At 43.5% G+C, this 21,554-nt stretch overlaps 1 long non-coding RNA gene across 1 annotated transcript in view; it reads right to left on the reverse strand.

The window, feature by feature from the left end:
• Positions 1–21,554, reverse strand: part of LOC128656366 (uncharacterized) — a 448,845-nt gene that overhangs the window by 117,792 nt on the left and 309,499 nt on the right. Inside the window, exons 3-4 of the long non-coding RNA XR_008401994.1 lie at positions 10,911–11,069; positions 690–856 (exon numbers count right to left, since the gene is read on the reverse strand). This is a non-coding gene — a long non-coding RNA (uncharacterized LOC128656366). The remainder of the gene's footprint in view (positions 1–689; positions 857–10,910; positions 11,070–21,554) is intronic.

Here is a 21,554-nt window from a genome sequence, read left to right on the forward strand (position 1 = left end):
GAGAGGGGGAGAGAGAGAGAGAGGGGAGAGAGAGAGAGAGAGAGGGGGGAGAGAGAGAGAGGGGGAGAGAGGGGGAGAGAGAGAGAGATAGAGGGGAGAGAGAGAGAGGAGAGAGACGGGGAGAGAGAAAGAGAGAGGCGAGAGAGAGAGGAGGCGAGAGAGAGAGGGGGGGGGGAGAGAGAGAGAGAGGGGTGAGATAGAGAGAGGGGAGAGAGAGAAAGGGGGGAGAGAGAGGGGAGAGAGAGAGAGGAGAGAGAGAGAGGGGGAGAGAGAGAGGGGAGCGAGAGAGAGAGATAGGGGGAGAGAGAGCGCAAAAGAGAGGGGGAGAGAGAGAAAGCAAAAGAGAGGGGGAGGGAGAGAACGCCAGGGGTGGGACCACTGTACTGCAAAAAATGGCCCGTGTGAACGGGCTTTAGGACTAGTATATATACATATATATATATATATATATATATATATATATATATATATATATAGGTCAAGTCCTACAAAAAAAGTGTGGGAACTCACTAAAATTTCCACCCCTCACAATTAATATTGTTTTATATTTATACACACACACACTGTTTTTGGAAGTGGAGGGCCCTCTAGTGGGCCTGTAACAAAATTAAGGGATAACGGACTTGAAGTCTGGAGTGTACTAGGTCTGTTACATTGTTGCAAGTGTGGGGGCGGGTGTTTCTGCTTACCTTTATAGGTTCTGGTTGCAGTGGATCTGGCCTCCTTTGTTCCTGGTTCCAGACTTCAAGGGAGCTTTCCTTCGTCGGTGTTTCAGAGGTGGAGAGTTCCAAGCGGAAGTTGGTGCCACCAAAACGTTACCAGGAAGTCGTGCAGGAGGTTCTTGGCATGCAGGGAGCTGCAAGAGAAAGCTGTAGATCAGACTCTGAGGATGAGGTACCCCCTATCCCTACAGCTAGGCCCCGGACAGCCCCCTGCAAAAATGTAGGCCCACTGTGAGGAGGGGATTGGGCCTAGGGGACCTGGCTGCAGGCCCTGGGCCCCAACCCTCTCCTATTGGTTACTCTCCTGAAACATTTGATGCCCCAGGAACTCTAGGGGTACCCCAACTGTTTCCACCCACTCTATCAGTTGTAGCGCATGCGCCCCCAACAGTAACTACCTCCTCCCCTGGTGTCCCCCATGAGGTCACTAATCAGCATCAAATGAGCACCAGCTGCAGGAGCAGGTCTGCGCACGGAGCCATCACCAGTAAGTTGGGGAGGCTCCGTGCAGATGTTAGGGCTCCTGATGGGGGGTAAAGGGCTCCTCAAGGGTGCAAGGCTGCAGGGAAAACTCCAGGGGGAAGGCGCACAGTGAGGGTACGGCAAAGGGAAAGGGGGGCAGGCATTGGTGCTGGGATCCACAGGGGAATAACTGTGGAGGGGCAAGAGGACGTGGTATTGGGCACAGATGGTTTGAATGTGTCTGGTATGGCATCTGGCGTTGCTGATAGAAGGGGGGATGCAGGGAATTATGTGGCACAGGGTGTAGTACATGAGGCCAATAGGGAAGGCATGTTGGGGCAACAGAGCCAAGCTTATAGCATGAGTGAGGTGGTGATTAGGAGGGCAGCTGTGGCTGCCCTGGGAATGTGTATGTCAGGAGAATAGGACAGGATTGCAGGGAACCCCTCAGGGGCCCAATCATCTGCGCAGAGTACTCTCCAAAATCTTTTGTTTTCGCGGAGTGTAATCACGGATCACGCAGTTCTGGCTATGGCATCGTCGTCCAGACAGAAAGCCACAGCACCTACCGCCTCGACGCCCGCTGCCTCACTCAGCAGGAGTTGCGCCACCATTGGCTCCCAGCGGTGAGTACCTATTGCATACATCTGCACACGTAGGGTTAGGTACATCTTCCAGTGGGTCAGGCTCGGAGAGTGAGAGTGACTTAGACTTAGTTAGGTAGGGTCAAAAGGAGATGTTTAAGATGATCAAGAAGTTGGTGTCTGCGCAGGTGAAGGGTAAAGGGCCCCCAGCGGTAGGTAGCGAGGTGGTCCCCTTTTCACAGGATGCTAGCGTAGGGCCCTCAGGCATGGGGGCGGTCACAGTATCAAGGAAGGTTGCTTCTCATGGGGATACATACCTATGTTTGGTGCAATCCTTGTATGGGCATCTGAAAGTGAAGGTGGTGAAAAAGATTTAGGATGGGCGGTACGTCAACATTTTTGAACTTTCACCAAAGGCGTGCAGAGCTAGAGAGCGGGCAGGGGATTGCACAGGTCCTAAGAAAGTACAGTGACCAGAGACGTATGCAGAGTGGCAGCGATGCTTTAGGGTCCTGGCAACCTGTTATGTGGACAAATGGCATTGCCAGGGGCACAATTTGTTCAAGTACAAGGATACCATAGATGATATTCACTCTAGGTTTAAGGAAGGGGCATAGCGTGAAGACGACATGGCCTTCCGTAGAAAGATGGTGGGTAACCCTCTTCTTCATTTTGGGACCCAGGATCTCCACCTGTGGTCCAAACTGGGGTTAGAGAGTGTAACGATTAGCTCTCCTGGGGCTCGCCGTCCCTCACTATGGTTTAAAACGGCGAGGCAGGGAATGCTGGAAGTTTCAGGATAAGCAATGACAGGGGAGCGAATTGTTCCTTTCGTCACATTTGCAAATTCTATAGTGGGCCCCACCCTGGGGTCGAGTGCAGCAGGAGGAAGGAGTCAGGTCCTGAGAAGTCAGGCCCCAGAGGGATGGCCCTAGACTCAAGTGCTCCAACGCCCCTTAAGATGGCTGCCATGGTGCCATGGCTGGTGCATTACCCTGATGCGGAGATGGCTCGTCTGCTCAGGGTGGGGTTGGAAGAGGGGTTTAGAAATCCTGTGGGGGGTAGTGTAGTAGGTTCTACGGTGCACTGTAACCTTAAATCTGCATACAAATTTCCAGAGGTAGTTAGGGAGAAATTGGGTAAAGAGGTGGCATTGGGCAGGGTGGCTGGCCCATTCTTGGAGCGGCCACTTGCCGACTTGTGTCCCCTTTGGGGGTTGTACCTAAGAAGGACCCAGGCAAGTTCAGGTTTATACACCATTTATCCTTTTCAAAAGGGGCATCAGTTCTGTGTATTACCAGTCCTTGTACAACGCTCTAGTGATCGTCAGGGGCAAGGGTAAGGGTGCTTTAATGGCGAAGCTAGACATAGAGTCTGCATTCCGGTTATTGCCTCTCCACCCGTCAGCCTTCAGGCTCATGGGTATGAAGTTTGACGGGGTGTTCTATGTGGATAGATGCCTTCCCATGGGGTGCTCGCTGTCATGTGTGCTATTTGAAAGTTTTAGCTCCCTTGTACTAGGTCTGTTACATTGTTGCAAGTGTGGGGTGGGTGTTTCTGCTTACCTTTATAGGTTCTGTTTGCAGTGGATCCAGCCTTTTTTGTTCCTGGTTTCAGACTTCAAGGGAGCTTTCCCCGCCCGCTCGTACCTGGATGAAGAGGTGGTGGATTGTAGTGTATTGTTTGGGACCTACCCGGCATGGGTAGGTTTATGTGAGCTAGCTCGCTAAGCCCAGGCTTTAATTATAGCCTTCCAGCTGTTTCTGGCATATTTTTTTTATGCCCTAGCTGGAGGTCGGTCAGGGCCCAGACAGCGGGCAGGGAGAGAGAAGAGTGATGCCCTAGGATGGGGGAGGCGACACCCGCTAGGTGCCGACCTAGGGGTTACTCCTCCCTACAAATAGTAGGCTAAATAGCTCTAATAATTACAGCTCTCTCGCTGTCATTTGGGCACGTGCAATCTGTGCCATGCTGCAAACACCGAGTAGGGTCCTGGCCATCTGGCAGTAGCAGTTAACCTTTTAGTTTGTTGCTGCCACCAGTTAAGAACTTAATACAAGTTCTATGTTTATTTAATAAAGAGTTGCCTAGATTGGCATATTTAGCCATATTTAAGGGGTTTATTTTTATAATAAACGTGACCGGTCTTTAGCCTAAAACCTGTTGTTGTGTGTTTATTAATTAGTTATGCTAGTTAACATAATGACGTAATAGGAAGTTTATCTCTTATGTATGTATATCATTTATACACTTTGGTTAATGAAGGCCAATTAAATCCAATGAAGGGTTGAATTATTGCCTTTGAGCCTGAGAATCCTCCTCTGTCACAGAGTCTCACCCACTTAAGGTGCAATAGTCTTATTTCTGCTGAGGGGAGCTTAATAACCCCAGAGCAAGCCACACAGAAATGTAAGCACCATGTGTTACACACATTGCAGGGTGATCACACAGCAGGACCGCTGACAGGCTTGCATTTAGTGTATTGTAGGAAGTGTTACTGTCCATTACTAGAGGATCTCACCATGCCTCTAACCAGACTGTGCTCCAGCTGCTCCAACCATCAGCAGCAGTGTTTACTGAAACATTTCTGTTCTCTGTCCAGAGGTAACTTAGTCCCTCCTGCAAAAATAGTGTAGGAACTTTGTTCCCATGCGTTCCCTCTCGACTTGACCCCTATATAAATATATATATTTTTATATATATGTATATATATATATATATATATATATATATATACTACTCCAACTTCATGCACTCACTACCATCATTTGTTTAGATGCCTTGAGTATATAGTAGTTATTTATTCATCACAATGTTTCATTATAAAGACAAGGTCGATGTTTCGGCTTATTACCTAAGCCATCTTCAAGACCATCTAAAATACAGACAGTACATTACATTGTTGTATTGAAGCATATATATATATATATATATATATATATATATATATATATATATATATATATATATATATATATATATACAATTCATGCATTTTTAACTGTTAACACCTGTTGCACACATCACCTATGTGAATATCGCTCTTACCCACAAAGGGTTAATCTCATTATAATACATATCAAAATAACTGTTTTTTTAAAAAACATTTTTTTTTTACTCTCAATTTTGACATATATATTTTGTACACAGACGTATATGTTATCTAAGCATATGGTATCCAAAATGTTTGTGTCTCAGTAGTAACCAATTTCAAAACACACGTTACATTGGATATGATAACTATAGGCATACCTTTAAACATCAATTGTTCACAACCTCAACATCTCCACCGCCATTGAAAAAAGCTGCTAGCGATGTTAGATGCAAAACAGTCTTTTAAGTCAGCCGCTCTATTCTAATTGGTTATAGCGTCATATGACTTATCAAGAGGGGAGGTGTCAGTGAGACGTCTAATGTTTACGTGTAACAAAATAATAGCCGTAACAGTATCATTATTGGAACCAGAGGATAACAATGACTACAAAATCGTGCGGGGAATTATTAATGCATAATACACTGCTGTGTAACTCATATTATGGAGGAACTTGTTGTATAGAGCTATGTTTAGATACTTCTCATAATAAATATGGTACATAGAACTCAATATACGGAACACTATATTCCACTGGTTATCAACATTCCACAATACAAATATTATACATAGACAAAAAAGTAAGACAATATAAATTTTATACATAGTAAGTAGATTATAGCTTTCCCCTAATAAAACAACGAATAATCAATATAGGTGTTCAGTCCCATTGGGGCAAGTGTGCCTAATCTATGGATCCACTGTGTTTACCTTTTAAGTAATTCCTCATCCCTATAACCTCCTCTTTTAAGAGGGGGAATCCTATCAATCACCATGGCACGTAACATGGCCACTGTGTGGCCCATTTCCATGAAGTGCCTTGCTACTGGCTGATCACTTTTTTATTTCTTAAGGCTGATCTAATTGCACTTTTATGATTTGCAAGTCTTTCTTTAAAGGGGGTACTCATTTACCTATATAAAATTTCCCACATGGACAAGTAAGAAAATATACTATATAATCAGAGGTACATGTAAGTCTATGTCTAATGTTGTACTTTTTAGATTTGTAGGGGTAGCTCTCTCACCCTCTCTTTTGCTGTCCCTCTTCCCCTCTTTTGCTCTCTCTATCCCCCTCTTTTTCCCTCTCTCTCTCTCCCCCCTTTCTTTTGCTCTCTTTCCTTTTGCTGCAAAAGGAAGAGAGACAGCAATAGAATGCCAGCTCAATCTTATTGACTGATTGGATCAGCCAATTGGATAAAAGCTCAATCCTATTGCAACAGCCAATAGGATTTTTTTCAACTTTAATTCTGATTGGCTGATAGAATTCTATCAGCCAATCAGAATCTAAGGATCGCCATCTTGGATGATGTCATTTAAAGGAACCTTCATTCTGAAGAAGACGTTGTAAGAAGTGGATGCTCCGCGTCGGATGTCTTGAAGATGGAGCCACTCCATGCCGGATGGATGAAGATAGAAGATGCCGTCTGGGTGAAGACTTCTGCAGGCTTGGATGAAGACTTCTACCGGCTTTGATGAGGACTTCTGCTGCTTCGATGAGGATGGATGTCGGCTCTTCAGAAACTGTAAGTGGATCTTCAGGGGTTAGTGTTAGGATTTTTCAAGGGTTTATTGGGTGGGTTTTATTTTTAGATTAGGGTTTGGGCTTTTGAAAAAGAGCTAAATGCCCTTTTAAGGGCAATGCCCATCCAAATGCCCTTTTTCAGGGCAATGGGGAGCTTAGTTTTTTTTAGTTAGGTTTTTATTTGGGGGGGTTGGTTGTGTGGGTGGTGGGTTTTACTGTTGGGGGTTATTTGCATTTTTTATTTACAGGCAAAAGAGCTGATTTCTTTGGGGCAATGCCCCGCAAAAGGCCCTTTTAAGGGCCATTGGTAGTTTATTGTAGGTTAGGTTTTTTTTTTTATTTTGTGGGGGCTTTTTATTTTCATAGGGCTCTTAGATTAGGTGTAATTAGTTTAAATATTTGATCATTTATTTTTTATTTTGTGTAACTTAGTGTTTTTTTTTTGTAATTTAGTGTTTGTTATTTTTTTTGTAACTTAGTTGTTAGTTTTTTGTAACTTTGTAATTTTTAATTGTAGATTTAAATTATTTGAGTAGGGTTAGGTGTTTAAATATATAATATAGTTAATTTAATTTGTAGTTTAATGTAATTTTAGTATAACAGCTAGGGTAGGTTAATTAATAGTTTAATTTAATTTTAGTATAACAGTTAGGGTAGATTAATTATTAGTTTAATATAGTTTAATGTAATTTTAGTATAATAGTTAGCGTAGGTTAATTAATAGTTTAATATAGTTTAATTTAATTTTAGTATAACAGTTAGGGTAGATTAATTATTAGTTTAATATAGTTTAATGTAATTTTAGTATAACAGGGTAGATTAATTATTAGTTTAATATACAGTAGTTTAATGTAATTTTAGTATAACAGTTAGGGTAGGTTAATTAATAGTTGAATATATAGTTTAATTTAATTTTAGTATAACAGTTAGGGTAGATTAATTATTAATTTAATATAGTTTAATGTAATTTTAGTATAACAGGGTAGGTTAATTAATAGTTTAATTTAATTTTAGTATAACAGTTAGGGTAGATTAATTATTAATTTAATATAGTTTAATGTAATTTTAGTATAACAGGGTAGATTAATTATTAGCTTAATATAGTTTAATGTAATTTTAGTATAACAGTTAGGGTAGATTAATTATTAGTTTAATATAGTTTAATTTAATTTTAGTATAACAGTTAGGGTAGATTAAATATTAGTTTAATATAGTTTAATGTAATTTTAGTATAACAGTAAGGGTATGTTAATTAATGGTTTAATATAGTTTAATTTAATTCTACAGGTAAGTTTAAATTTATTATAAGATAGGGATGAGTTAATATTTAATTTAAAGTCAGCGGGTTGTAAGGTTTAGGGGTTAATAGGTAAATTTAGTTTATGGCAATGTGGGGGGCTGGCGGTTTAGGGGTTAATAGGTTTAGTAATAATTATAATAATAATAATTTGCAATTTATATGGCGCTTTTCTCCCTGTGAGACTCAAAGCACTTTACAAATATACCAACATAAGACATAAAAGTTCAGATAAGCGGACTGAATGCCTGATGGAAGAGGTGGGTCTTTAGCTTTTTTTAAAAAGTCTGTAAGGACGGTGCCTCTCTGATTGTGCACGATAAAGAGTTCCAGAAAGTAGGGGCAGCGTGGCCGAATGCTCTTGAACCTGAGTTTGTCCTTATTCTTGGCACTGAGAGGAGGGATGTGTTGGCTGACCCAAGTGAATGGGATGGGATGTAGGGTGTCAGGAGCTCTTTCAGGTACTGTGGGCCTTGGTTGTTTAAGGCTTTGAAGGTCAGCAGGCCAATTTTAAAATATGTTTGCCATTTAATTGGAAGCCAATGCAGGGAGTGGAGAACAGGTGTTATGTGGCAGGAGCGAGTTTGAATGGTCAATAGTCTGGCTGCTGCGTTTTGTACTGTCTGAAGGCGATGGAGTTCTTTTTTTGGGAGGCCCAAGTAAAGTGCATTTCAGTAATCTAGCCTAGAGGATACAAATGCATGGATTAATGTTGGCATATCATCCGGTGGAATTAAGTGTTGTATCCTGGCTATGTTTTTCAGATGAAAGTAGGCAGATTTTATTACAGAGTAAATCTGCTGTTTAAAAGATAGTCCAGCGTCAATCATCACTCCGAGGTTTAGTACCTTTGCTGAACTAATGAGTTTAGAGCCTGCAAGCTCCAGGCCATTTGGGTGATTGTGGGATATTTTTGCATTAATAATTCCCCACACAATGTTGTAGTCATTGTTATCCTCTGATTCCAATAATGATACTGTTATGGCTATTATTTTGTTACACGTAAACAGACATCTCACTGACACCTCCCCTCTTGATACGTTATATGACTTTATAACCAATTAGAACAGAGCGGCTGACTTAAAAGACTGGTTTGCATCTAACATAGGTGATGTGTGCAACAGGTGTTAGCAGTAAAAAAAAATTGTATGAATTGTATATATGCTTCAAATACAACAATGTAATGGAACTGTCTGTATTTTAGATTGTCTTGAAGATGACTTAGGTTATAAGCCGAAACGTCGACCTTGTGAATGAATAAATAACTACTATATACTCAAGTCCTTTGAGTGCCCTCATGTTTGAAGTATATTTATATATATATATATATATATATATATATATATATATATATATATGAAATGGCACTTATGGTATTCTTTATCATTTAAACAGAGCAAGATATGAATTTAAGTAGAACCTACAATAAAGAAATAACCATACATTATGATTCATACACTGGATTTTTCTGTTTGGAGGCTCTTTCAAAAGTGAGAACTAAAAGTTGCTGAAATTGCTGAATCTAAGGAACAGCAAATACCTGTCTCAACAGTCCATTTACCTAGAGTTACAAGTACCAGAAATAAATTCACAAGTTTTCATTTTATAGGTCACAGCCCTTAAGAAGAATAAGCCACTGTTTTGTTTTTTTACAGTTTTAACCCATTGGTTAACAAAGAAATGCAATGCTTTGCAAAGTATTTGACTACAGATCTTTCTGGCACATAGAGGGCAAACCAAAAGATCAAGTACACAACATTTAATTTACCAACCTGTTCTCTCTGTTAAATTGGAACCAAAATATGTAGTTGTATTATGTATTTTTGTTTTAGATACGCTTTGTCTCTGTTATAACTGGTTATGTCTAACCCCTTTAAACGTTATTGGTGGTTATACTCTTGCTGGTATATGCAGATCTACTGGATATAAAAATAAAAATTATTTTGCAAACTTAAATTGACTTTACCCACTTTTGCACATGTTAGGAATTTTTTTGGGCTTTCCTTGCCACAGGAGAAAGACAGCCCACGGGCACGTTTCCTGTAATATATCTCCCTCTTGGCAACAAGCCGTCAGGAATTCTCTCTTGCTGAGACACATGACTCAGATAACATAGCTGCAGCCTTTTTTTATTTTTATTTTTGAATAAACTAGATCAGGGAATTTGCTAGCCCTTAAAAAGAAAGTATAAACTCAATTTTAATGTTCAAAATTATTAATATCAACAATATTATGGCACTCATAAAATAAATTGGATTAATGCATTAAATGTATATCATGTTGGCATCACTTTAAAGGGACATGGAAGTTAAACAAATTAAACTTCAGACAGAGTGTACAAAATAAAAAAAACAACTTTATAATTTGGTGCCATATGGTTCTCAATAAACAAGGAAACTCAAGCCTATTTAGATATGTTATCATTTGGTGAAATATGTCACTTAAGAAATGAGCACACTCAAGCCTATCTCGATATGTTCTCATTTGGTGCCATATGGCGCTCAAGAAACAAGCACACTCCAGCCTATCTCGATATGTTCTACTTTGGTGCCATATAGCGCTAAAAAAATGAGCACACTCAAGCCTATCTAGAAATGTTCTACTTTGGTGCCATATGTCGCTCAAGAAATGAGCACACTCAAGCCTCTTTAGATATGTTCTACTTTGGTGCCATATGGCGCTCAAGAAAAAAGCACACTCAAGCCTATCTAGATATGTTCTCATGGAGTGAAGCTAAATTTCAACAAAAACACCAAAATCATGTTTTGTTTTGTTTCTTTAATGTAAGGTGCCAAATCACATATATGATGGATTAATTTATGTCATAATTATTTCAAAGTATAAAAATTAGCATCAATTTTACTTCAGGTCGACAAGTGTTTAAATACATCTTGGAGGAACCTCTTTGTGAAGAAAAAAAAAGATTAGGTTTGGAAAGTTTTGCGTATTTCTCAAAACATTCTCAAACATTTGCACACTCAAAAGAAAAGGTTCAAATCAAATCATGAGTCTACCATAGTTAAATAATTCCATGTTTTATATCAAAACCAAAGTTGTTTTTTTTTTTTTTAAACTGTTCTGGTAATTGGAAATAAAGGGTTCTATTTATAAAGTATGTGTAGAGCCAAATAGGCTTGCAGCGACATAAGGGTTAAGGCTGTCAGGGAGAGTGAAGATAGAGGGAGTTTCTTGTGTTTGCAACAATGTTGCTGGGGTAGGGAGTGGCTTACCTTTCTTATGCTGATGCCTGCAGTTCCTATTCCTCTTTGACCTTGGACAAGAAGCTGACAAGTTGATCCTTCTTCACAGAAGCAGATTAGTTTACCATTCTTCTCTCCATCTTCAATTCTTTCATCATGAGGCGTTCCAGAAGATCCTCCGCTCCACCCCTGAGGTTTAGGGAGGGAAAAGTTCCTGTTACTAGGCGTGGATTACAAGAGCAGCAGCTAAGTATTACTGAAGCAGATAGAATTGTTCCCCTTTCTCAAATCATTGAGGAAACCCCCCCTCCCCACCCCCAACCCAGGCCCCTGTTAACATTCCTATTACAACTCCTAGGCAAACCATTCACACTGTAGAAGTTCACCCCCCTCCTGTCTCTCTGCTTCATAGCCAATCTGTCAGTACCCCTGATCCTCAGCCTACCCCCCCTGTGGGACTAGGTGTGGCACCTCCAGCAGCTAGTAACCAAGATTTAAATATTCTAGGGATGTTTGCATCCCTTCCCCCAAATGCGGCAGGTGCAGTGGCATCCCTGCTTTCCTCCCTTGTGCAAGCTATCTCAGCAGGTAATCCCCTGCAAAACTTAAATTTAGCCCCTAATATAGCTATTTCAGCAGGTAATCCCCTGCAAAACTTAAATTTAGCCCCTAGTATTGCCATGTCTACCATATCCACGGTAGCACAGCCGCAAATTTTGGCGCGAGAAACGCCATCTTTAAATCCCCCTGTGGGCCTGGACACAGCTCCTCCATCTTTGGCCCCCACCACGAGGCTTTCACTGCCTGTCACGCCCTCTGCGGTGGCCCCGCCCCCACCTCGCAAATTTCTAGGAAATTGTTATCCCCTAAGCCGACCCCGGCCACCAAGGCTGCCCCACCTACTTTACCGCCTGATGTGCAAGCTGCGCTCGCTAATGCCCCGTCCGATGGCCTCCTGCACGAGTCGTTGGCCCCAAATCCTCCTAGGCCACATCCTGAGCAGCCGCTGATGTCACTTCCGGTCAAGCGTGATTACGCTTCCGGTGACGTCAGTGGTGCCTTCATTCAACCACGCGGCAGAACGGCGATCAGACGCGGACTCCTGGCAGGTGAGCACCGTAAGCGCTCTCTGGACAGGGGCCGCCTAGTCGGTCGCCGGAGGGGCCTTGGGGATAATAGACAAATGTTTAATGTGCATGGAGGCGGGGTGTCTGTTTTGGCAAAGGGTAGTGTGGCGGTAGTGAGCAGGGCACAAGCGATTAATAGCACAGGCAGTCAAAATAGGCAGATGAATCAGAGTGTTACGAATGAAGTTAATATGCAGACACAGAATGTTAACCCTATTATGCAGACACAGAATGTTAACCCTAGGGGGATAAATCCTGTTATTAATGAGCTTAATGTGCAAACACAGAATATTAACCCTTTAGGGCAAAATCCGTTTATGAATGGTGTTAATGTGCAATCTAAAAACGTTAACCCTGTAGGGCACAATCCGGTTATGATTGCTGCAGATGTGCACACACAGCATGTCAGCACACTTACAAATATTGGCACACAGCCAAATGCAAATACTTATGTTGTGAATGTAGATAGGCAGACATTGGGCACTGCCAATACCTATGCAGACAGACACAGCTCAGTTAATGCGGCCATGAGCATGGTTAATAATGTTAGTAGTGATTTGCATGTGGGAATGACTGGGCTGAATGCTGCAAATGCTGTGAATATGGCTGCTAATGTTCATGTGCCTGTGCAAACGGTTCCTGTTGAGAATGTTCTCGTGCATAGTGGTGTGAATGCACAAAATGCGGCAAATGTGCATGGTGGTGTGAATGCACAAAATGCGGCAAATGTTAATACTGATCATGATCAGGTGCAATTGCAAAAGAGTGGTTCTGATGCTGTTAATGTTAATACTGTTCAGGTGCAAATGCAAAAGAGTGGTTCTGATGCTGTTAATGTCCTACAGATGAATGAGCAGCATGCAAGGAATGTTAATGAACAGGTAGGGTTTGGGACCCCTCAGGCCACACCTGGGTTTCCCTTGATTCAAGGGCAAAGTGCTCGCGATTTCCTCTCTGTTTTGCAGGAAGTTTTGTCCGGTAAACAGAACACCACTGTCGCAATAGCATCCGGCATGGCATCCGCAGGAACAGCTTCCTCATCCGCTACAACAGTCCCATCAGCAGCACAGCAGACAGCCTCCGTCAGCTCTGAAGGAGTAACCCCGACAGCAGCACAGACTTCTTTAGCAGCAGCAACATCAGCAGCGGAGGCCCCCACCACATCCACAACAGGAAATGGTGAGGCATATGCACCTAATCACCCTAGGGAACACTTATCTGATTCTTCCTCTACTGACTCTGATCTAAGTAGTGACACGTCTTTAGGCTTAAAAACTAAAGGGCAAAAACACATGTAAGATGCTTAAGGAGATGAGGTCAGGCCAGTTACAAAAAGATCAGAGAATTGAGGCAGTAACCCCATTAGCCACCGGGCAGCCACAAACTCCTTCAGCAGCCGTTAGCAGGAAATTAGCTTTAGCTGGCGATGCTTTATCCTGCCCAATTTTCTTGCTTCACGGTCATCTGAAGCAGAAATTGGTAAGGAGAATTCAAGAGGGCAGATATGTGAACATTTTCAAACTTTCTCTTGAAGCACATAGGCAAAAAGAGAAGAGTGCGGATGGAACGGGCACTAAAAGAGTCAAGCATCCTGAAACATTTGACGAGTGGCTCAAGTGTTTCAGGATCCTTTCTTCTTGCTACTTAGATAAATTTCCAGACCAAGGTCAGGCACTACTTAAGCACGCTGACGCAATTCACTAGATTTACCAGCATCATAAAGAAGGAGTGTGGAGGGACTACGATTCCAATTTCAGGAGGAAAATGGCTGTAAATTCAGCGCTAGCATTCGGGTCACAAGAAATGAATTTGTAGTCCCGTCTGGGTGCTGAGAGATCTCCCTCACCACCGTCAGGTAACAGGGGCACAGGGCTGCGTTTTCAAAGCAAGAGTAGGCATAAGGGTAGGGAGTGCTGGGCCTTTCAGGAGAAAAGGTGTGACAAGGGCACAGCATGCACGTACCGGCATGTATGCAAGTTCTGTGGTGCGCCTCACCCGGGAGCGGATTGCTCCCGAAGAAAGGACGCTAACACGGATAAATCAATAGCCCGGCAACCTCTTGCTGCTAAGGGCGCCCACCCCGGTGAGGGTGGACGCTCTTGAGCTATGGTTGCGCACATATCCTGACCGCCAAGCAGCAGTTAGGGATGGTTTTGTGATACCCACCAACAAACCTGTTGTGGGTTCGCAGAACCATCGTAATCTGAAATCTGCCTATCAGTACCCAGGAGTGGTCAGGGATAAGCTAGCGAAGGAAATGGCTTTGGGGAGAGTAGTGGGCCCCTTTTGCGTCCCACCAATAGATAACTTGGTTATCTCTCCTTTGGGGGTGGTACCAAAAAAGGAACCAGGGAAGTTTCGCCTAATACAGCATCTCTCTTACCCTAGAGGTCAATCAGTCAATGACGCGATTGCCCCGGAGCTTAGCACGGTTCACTACCAGTCATTTGATAAAGCTCTTGACTTGGTCCGTGGGTTCGGGAGAGGTGCTTTATTGGCAAAACTGGATATCGAATCCGCCTTTCGTCTCCTTCCTTTGCACCCTTCATCATTTCACCTTATGGGATGTAAATTAAAAGGTAGTTACTACGTGGACAGATGCTTACCCATGGGGTGTGCCATCTCATGCTCAATGTTCAATTGTTTTAGTACATTTTTACACTGGGCAGTAGCAAAATTGGTGGGAGGGGACTATGTAGCACACTACCTCAATGATTTTCTCCTAGTAGGGGAATGCAATACAGACAGGTGTACCCACCTTATGATTGAGATGAGGAGTCTCATGTCACAACTTGGGGTACCATTAGCAGAGGATAAGACACAGGGTCCATATACTACTTTGACCTTCCTGGGTATTGAAATAGACACCTTGCAGATGATCTGCAGGTTACCCATGGAAAAGGTACAGCACATGTTGGTTTCAGTTAGGGCGGCTGTTTCCAAAAAATACGTATCTTTGAGGGACTTGCAGTCCCTTTTGGGGTTGTTAAACTTTGCCTGTAGGGTGATCCCAATGGGCAGGGTTTTTAATAGGAGACTGGAAAGTCCGCTTAAGGACAACCCCAGCGTGTCAGTGAAAATACTTGTCTCAAAGGACATGAGGGACGATCTAAAAGTCTGGGAGATGTTATTAAGCCAATTTAACTGCATTACTGTCTGGCGATCTGCCCCGATATCTAGTCAGATCCTGCATCTGTTTACAGACGCAGCGGGGTCCCAGGGTTACGGTGCCTATTTCCAAGGGGAATGGTGCGCCGGACCCTGGCCTTTGGAATGGATTTCTACTCCCCTTATCAGGAACATGACTCTCCTCGAATTGTTCCCAATTGTCATGGCAGTTGAGCTGTGGGGACAGAGGCTGCGGAATAGGTCGGTAATATTTTGGACAGATAACTTAAGTGTTGTGCATTCCATTAATCGACTTTCCGCTTCCTCTGTCACTGTGGTTAAATTGTTGCAACATCTAGTTTTGAGGTGCCTTCAGCTCAACATCCATTTCCAAGCGAGTCACGTGCCAGGGGTCAATAACGTTATAGCAGATGCCCTATCTAGGTTTGATTGGGCTACTTTTAGACCATTAGCGCCACGAGCGGCAGAGGCAGGGCTAACCTGTCACAGTTTTCTTTGGCAGCTAGTGGAACCTGGCTCTCCTTAATCCCATTAGTCCGCTCATCCCTCGCCCCAGCGACCTGGCGAACCTATGTTAGCCACTGGAAGGAATGGGACCAATTCTGCACTATGCGGAGGGCGGAGTCATCAGTCAGCTCTCAAGTGATGCTGGGTGAGTGGCTAGTAAGCATGCAAGCGCAAGGTTTGCGGAAAGGGGCGGTCCAGTCTCGCCTGGCAGCCCTATCATTCTTCTTCAAAATGCGTGGATCAGGGGACTCCACAGACTGTTTCTTCATTAGGCAGACTCTCAAAGGTTGGGGCGGATGCAGCCCAACAAGGGAGATATTAGGGAACCTATCACTCGGGACTGGCTTGAGTGGCTGGTAGCGGTCTTACCTAGCATTTGTAATTCAGAATTTGAGGTCTTACTTTTCAAAGCAGCCTTTGTCCTGGCATTCGCAGGGGTCCTGCGGATTACAGAGCTAGTGTCCCCATCAAAAAAGCATATGGACAGAGGGGTGCAATTTGATCATGTCAAAATTTCGCCACCCTCTGTTTTACTTTTTATACCTAAATCTAAAACAGATCAAGCGGCTAAGGGTACTTGGCTCACTTTTGCAGCGCAAGGGGATCTTTGCTGCCCCTTAGCGACATTGGCAGCATACGTGCGGCATAGTCCAGCGGTGGCCGGCCAATTCTTAATGCATGAGAATGGGGCGGCTCTTTCGATCTACCAGTTTCGTAGAGTCTTAGCGCTTGCAGTAGAAGCGGCTGGTTTTGATCCCTCCAGGATTACCCCTCATTCGTGCCATATTGGAGCGGCTACAAATGCTGCATTACAAGGGGCGCAGGAGCATACTATTAAAAAATTGGGTTGCTGGCGATCGAACCGTTATAAATTGTATGTTCGTCCATTATCAGGTAGCAGTGGTTCTCACCCAATGTAATGAGAAAAGAGGAGGGGGGGTTGTTGGTTTTATTCTTAGCTAACACTTGTTTCTATCTTCCAGGTGTACGCAAGGCTGCAACAAGGGTATGGATCGTGGGCCATTCCTTCATTCATTGGGCAGTGATCCGTGCTCTCACCAGGGATGGGGGGCAGAATTTGGGTTTCCCTGCATCCAAGGCTTCCATCCGATGGCTGAGGTTTAGGGGTATGTGCTGGTTCCAGCTTCCCAATGTTCTCACAGATGCCCATAGGCATAATACACTTAGGGGGTAATGACATGGGTGCCATTCCATCTCTAGAATTGACAAAAATTATTCAGTCTGACCTAGGCTGGCTAAGGGCATGGATGCCAGGGGTAATTATAGGATGGTCAAATATAATAGTGCGTCGCCAATGGCGATATATGGGATCCTCGGGCGCAGCCTATAGGATGAGAAAGAAGCTGAACAGGGAGGTGGGGGCGGCCCTCACTGGTTCCCAGGGCTTCGTGGTATGGCACGATGCCATTACGGCCAACAAGTGGGAGCTCTATAGACCCGATGGGGTTCATTTATCTGATATAGGGCTAGACTTATTTTTAGGTGATTTGACAAGGGCTCTCGCTCCCTTCCTGTAAGTCAGGTCGGGTGGGTGGCGGCAAGTGATACCTGAGATGCTATCCCTTGTGGTGGGAGGTTTGCGGCCCAGGAGCGGCGAACAGGGGGAGTGATGGCCAGGCTGATGAGGGTGGGGCAGATTACTTCAGCTAACTGGAGTGCCCCTCCCTCCGGGTAGGCCAGAAAAACTCGGAACACCCCTATTAGCATCTCTATCCCTCGTGCAGAGTTTTCTGCTGTTGTCTTTTATCAGGCCGCTCTCCTCTGTAGTCCGGGGGGTTAGTCTTAGCCTCTCATTTGCCGCCATCTGTTGAGTTATTTATCTGTCGGTTTATTTAATAATTAATCCTAAAAGTTATAGGTTAATAAAAGGGACCAGTGACGGTTCAAATTTTACCCAAACATTGTGTCTGTCATTATTAAGGGTAGGCCCCGTGGGCCAGTTAAAGCATAGTTATGTTCAGTATGTTTATTGAATTTTATATTTTCCCCCTCTTTCCTGGGATCGACAAGGTAAGCCTTTAATCCCTTAAGTAAGTGTAGAGCCAAATAGGCTTGCAGCGACATAAGGGTTAAGGCTGTCAGGGAGAGTGAAGATAGAGGGAGTTTCTTGTGTTTGCAACAATGTTGCTGGGGTAGGGAGTGGCTTACCTTTCTTATGCTGATGCCTGCAGTTCCTGTTCCTCTTTGACCTTGGACAAGAAGCTGACAAATTGCCCGCCCTCCCACTCCTATGGCGGCATGAGTAGTTTAGGTAGGGTGCTAAGGCATAGGTAGGGATAGGCGTCCTAATCTGTGTAAGTCCTTAGCAGTAGTTTTACCTCCCTCTGCTGACTAGCCGGCTCAAGCGGCTGGTGGTCTCAGAGCCTATTGGACGGTAGGTTAAAAAAGCACCCTAACTGCGAGAGGTTTGCGGCCCAGGAGCGGTGAACGAGGGGAGTAATGGCCAGGCTGATCAGGGTGGTGCCGATTACTTCAGTTAACTGGAGTGCCCCTCCCTCCGGGTAGGTAGGCCAGAAGAACTCGGAACACCCCTAGTAGCATCTCCATCCCTCGTGAAGAGTTTTCTGCTGTTGCCTTACATCAGGCCGCTCTCCTCTGTAGTCCGGGGGGTTAGTCTTAGCCTCTCATTTGCCGCCATCTGTTGAGATATTTATCTGTCGGTTTATTTAATAATTAATCCTAAAAGTTATAGGTTAATAGAAGGGACCAGTGATGGTTCAAATTTTACCCAAACATTGTGACTGTCATTATTAAGCGTAGGCCCCGTGGGCCAGTTAAAGCATAGTTATGTTTAGTATGTTTATTGAAGGTTATATTTTCCCCCTCTTTCCTGGGATCGAAAAGGTAAGCCTTTAATCCCTTATGCTGTGGATGCAACTTTGTAGCCCAGCAGTTCAAGCTTCTGCAAAATCCAACCAGAATTACTGACAAGTCAGGCTTTAACATAACTGGTTGTGTGAGAGCCAGGAGAGCAGCTGCACAAACAATTACTGACAAGTCAGGCTTTAACATAACTGGATGTGTGAGAGCCAGGAGAGCAGCTGCACAAACAATTACTGACAAGTCAGGCTTTAACCTAACTGGTTGTGTGAGAGCTAGGAGAGCAGCTGCACAATTACTGACAAGTCAGGCTTTAACCTAACTGGTTGTGTGAGAGCTAGGATAGCAGCTGCACAATTACTGACAAGTCAGGCTTTAACCTAACTGGTTGTGTGAGAGCTAGGAGAGCAGCTGCACAAACAATTACTGACAAGTCAGGCTTTAACCTAACTGGTTGTGTGAGAGCTAGGAGAGCAGCTGCACAATTACTGACAAGTTAGGCTTTAACCTAACTGGTTGTGTGAGAGCTAGGAGAGCAGCTGCACAAACAATTACTGTCAAGTCAGGCTTTAACCTAACTGGTTGTGTGAGAGCCAGGAGAGCAGCTGCACAAACAATTACTGACAAGTCAGGCTTTAACCTAAATGGTTGTGTGAGAGCCAGGGGCGCGATCCGATATAGATCGCAGTTTGCGGCGCAAGCGAGGGAACCGGCGTCGCCCGCAGTTTCAGCTCGCAACTCGAGCTATCCCATATAGGTCGCCGTCAGATGCTAACGTGCCGTAAGTCTGACAAACCAGCGATGTCCAGAAATCTGCGCAAGTACAAATTTCTGGCGTCGCCAGTGACTTGCGCCACGTTAGAAACTGCCGGCGCCTATAAAACCTGACTAAAGTCTAAAACACCCGCACTGTCTAACACGCCTCCCTAACATAGCCCGCACTGTCTAACACGCCTCCCTAACATAGACCGCACTGTCTAACCCTCTATCCGCTATCCCCCCTCACTAGCCTAACAATAAAAAAGCTATTAACCCCTAAACCGCCGCTTCCGTACCCCGCCGCAACCTAATAAAGTTATTAACCCCTAAACCGCCGCTCCCGTACCCCGCCGCCAGCTATATTATATCTATAACCCCCTAAAGTGAGCCCCTAACACCGCCGCCATCTATATTAAAATTATTAACCCCTAATGTAAGCCCCTTACACCGCCGCCATCTCTATTAAAATGATTAACCCCTAATTTAATCTACCTACCCCGCCGCCAGCTATATTATCTATATTAACCCTAAGTATATTATAGTTAATATAGTTATTACATTATATATATTAACTATATTAACCCTAATTATATTAGGGTTAATATAGTTAATATAGTTACTATAGTATTTATATTAACTATATTAACTCTATCTAACCCTAACACCCCTAACTAAATTTATATTAAATTAATCTAATTCATTTATAAACTAAAATATTCCTATTTAAATCTAAATACTTACCTATAAAACAAACCCTAAGATAGCTACAATATAATTAATAATTACATTGTAGCTATGTTAGGGTTAATATTTATTTTACAGGTAAATTGTTAATTATTTTAACTAGGTATAATAGATATTAAATAGTTATTAACTATTTAATATCTACCTAGTTAAAATAATTACCCAATTACCTGTAAAATAAATCCTAACCTAAGTTACAAATACACCTACACTATCAATAAATTTAATAAACTACAAACATCTATCTAAAAATACAATTAAATTAACTAAACTAAATTACAAAAAAAAACAAACACTAAATTACAAAAAATAAAAAAAAGATTACAAGATATTTAAGCTAATTACACCTATTCTAAGCCCCCTAATAAAATAATAAACCCCCAAAATAAAAAAAATTCCCTGCCCTATTCTAAATTAAACAAATTTCAAAGCTCTTTACCTTACCAGCCCTTAAAAGGGCCTTTTGTGGGGCATGCCCCAAAGAATTCAGCTCTTTTGCATACAACAAATACAATCCCCCCCCCCATTACAACCCACCACCCACATACCCCTATTCTAAAACCACCCAAACCCCCCTTAAAAAAGCCTAACACTACCCCCCTGAAGATCTCCCTACCTTGTCTTCACCACACCGGGCCGAACTCCTGATCCGATCCGGGCGATGTCTTCCTCCAAGCGGCAAAGAAGAATTCTTCCTCCGGCGATGTCTTCCTCCAAGCGGCAAAGAAGAATTCTTCCTCCGGCGACGTCTTCCTCCAAGCGGCAGCAAAGTCTTCATTCTTCCGGCGGCATCTTCAATCTTCTTTCTTCGCTCCGCCGCCACGGAGCATCCATCCTGGCCGACTGCTGTACTTGGAATGAGGTACCTTTAAATGACGTCATCCAAGATGGCGTCCGCCGAATTCCGATTGGCTGATAGGATTCTATCAGCCAATCGGAATTAAGTTAGAAAAATCTGATTGGCTGATTGAATCAGCCAATCAGATTCAAGTTCAATCCGATTGGCTGATCCAATCAGCCAATCAGATTGAGCTCGCATTCTATTGGCTGTTCCGATCAGCCAATAGAATGCGAGCTCAATCTGATTGGCTGATTGGATCAGCCAATCGGATTGAACTTGAATCTGATTGGCTGATTCAATCAGCCAATCAGATTTTTCTAACTTAATTCCGATTGGCTGATTGAATCCTATCAGCCAATCGGAATTCGGCGGACGCCATCTTGGATGACGTCATTTAAAGGTACCTCATTCCAAGTACAGCAGTCGGCCAGGATGGATGCTCCGCGGCGGCGGAGCAAAGAAAGAAGATTGAAGATGCCGCCGGAAGAATGAAGACTTTGCTGCCGCTTGGAGGAAGACGTCGCCGGAGGAAGAATTCTTCTTTGCCGCTTGGAGGAAGACATCGCTGGAGGAAGAATTCTTCTTTGCCGCTTGGAGGAAGACATCGCCCGGATCGGATCAGGAGTTCGGCCCGGTGTGGTGAAGACAAGGTAGGGAGATATTCAGGGGGGTAGTGTTAGGCTTTTTTAAGGGGGGTTTGGGTGGTTTTAGAATAGGGGTATGTGG

This window comes from Bombina bombina, chromosome 4 (genome assembly GCF_027579735.1).
Source record: "Bombina bombina isolate aBomBom1 chromosome 4, aBomBom1.pri, whole genome shotgun sequence".
NCBI lineage: Eukaryota > Metazoa > Chordata > Amphibia > Anura > Bombinatoridae > Bombina > Bombina bombina.